General features: G+C 69.1%; 1 long non-coding RNA gene across 1 annotated transcript; it reads right to left on the bottom strand.

Moving 5' to 3' along the window:
• Window positions 1-702: 702 nt before the first annotated feature.
• Window positions 703-1,645, bottom strand: LOC117010202. Its single transcript, XR_004420584.1, has 3 exons — window positions 1,556-1,645; window positions 1,216-1,278; window positions 703-1,128 (listed from the first exon to the last, which is right to left on the bottom strand). It is a non-coding gene; the product is annotated as an uncharacterized LOC117010202 (long non-coding RNA).
• Window positions 1,646-1,700: the final 55 nt, after the last annotated feature.

Below are 1,700 nucleotides of genomic sequence, written 5' to 3'. Positions count from 1 at the left end.
ATTGGGGAGGGGGGTCCCAGATCCACCCCTGAATTGGGGGGGGGGGTCCCAGATCCACCCCTGAATTGGGGAGGGGTCCCAGATCCTCCCCTGAATTGGGGGGGGGTCTCGGATCCACCCCTGAATTGGGGAGGGGGCGCATCCACCCCTGAATTGGGGAGGGGTCCCAGATCCTCCCCTGAATTGGGGGGGGTCTCGGCTCCCCCCCTAAATTGGGGAGGGGGCGCATCCAGCCCTGACCCCCCCGCGCTGGACAACGCCCGGTTCGCGCCCCCTCCCCAAAAATCCGGGCTCCCCTCCCCCCCTCCCCCCCCTCCCCTCGCCCCCTCCCCTTTTTCCGATTTTGGGGAGGGGGCGCCCCTGTGCCCCCCCCCTCCCCTTTTTAAGCCCCCTCCCCCAATTGGAAGTGCAATATGGTTGTGCCCCCCCCCACTCCGTGCTCCCTCCCCCCCCGCTTGTGTCGTTGTCATGAACACGCCCCTCCCCCACCCCGAGAGACCCCTCCCCAAATTCCTGCGCCCCCCCCCCCCGCCCCCCCCGCCGCCCCCCCGGCGGCCGCTCAAGCAATAAAAGACCCCTCGCTCGGCCTCGTTTTATTTGGGGGGTGGTCGTGGCGTGGGCGTGGGGGGGGGGTCCTGGGGGAATTTGGGGAGGGGTCCTCCGCTGTGCCGCCCCCTCCCCAAAAAAAAAACCGCGCGGGGGCAGAAGCGACATCGACTTTATTCGGAATTTTCCCAAATTCTTTGGTTTTCCACCCAAACCGGAGGGCGCGGGGTGGGGGGGGGGAACTTTTCCTCACGCCCCCTCCCCAATTTATGTACAACACCCCCCCCACCCCCAGCGGTAAAATGGGGAGGGGTCTCTCCCCCCCCCCCGTGTATAAACTCGTAAAAAATCGCAGCAAATTTATAAAAACAGAACAAACAGCGCGGGGGGGGGGCACAGTGGGGACCCCTCCCCAAAATAAAACAGGGAGGGGCTGCACGGACCCCTCCCCACAATAAAAAAGGGCGGGGGGGGGGCGCTGGGGACCCCTCCCCACAATAAACCCGGCTCGGCGCTTGGCGCCCCCCGGCGGCAACTCCAGGAACTGCAGCTCCGAATTTTGGGGGGGGGTCGCGAATTTTCCTGAGGGGGGAGGGGAAAGGGGGGGGTCAGAGGGGGCGGGGGGAGACCCCCGGAGCCCCCCCCCCCAATTCCGCGCCCCCCCCTCACCTGGGCTCAGGTGAAGAGGCCGCGCTTGGCCAGGAAGAGCTGCCAGTGCTGGTCCTCCATTTCCTGGGGGGGGGGGCGATAATTTGGGGAGGGGGCGCGGTTATTGTGGGGAGGGGGCGCGGTTATTGTGGGGAGGGGGAGCACGGCCCCCCCCCCCCTCACATTCCAGGGGGTGCAGCCCCCCCCCAAATCCCCCTCGGGGGGTCCCAATCCCCGTTTTTGCACAGGGCAGAGACCCCCCCCCAGCATAAACCCCCTCAATATGGGGAGGGGTCTCTCCCCCGCACCCCCCCCCCCCCCCCCCCGCCCGCCCCCCCCCCACCGTGCGCCCCCTCCTCACCTTGAGCCCCCTCAGGGTCTCCTCCAGCGCCCCCAGCTCCGCCCCCAGCCAGGCCGCCCACGGGGGGGGCAGCCCCAGCCCGGGGGGGGGGGGGCGGGGGGCTCTGCTCGGGACCCCCCCCCTCGGGGGGCGCCCCCTCCCCACC

Source organism: Catharus ustulatus, chromosome 39 (genome assembly GCF_009819885.2).
Source record: "Catharus ustulatus isolate bCatUst1 chromosome 39, bCatUst1.pri.v2, whole genome shotgun sequence".
Taxonomy (NCBI): domain Eukaryota; kingdom Metazoa; phylum Chordata; class Aves; order Passeriformes; family Turdidae; genus Catharus; species Catharus ustulatus.
This window is presented reverse-complemented; position numbering and strand designations above follow the sequence as displayed.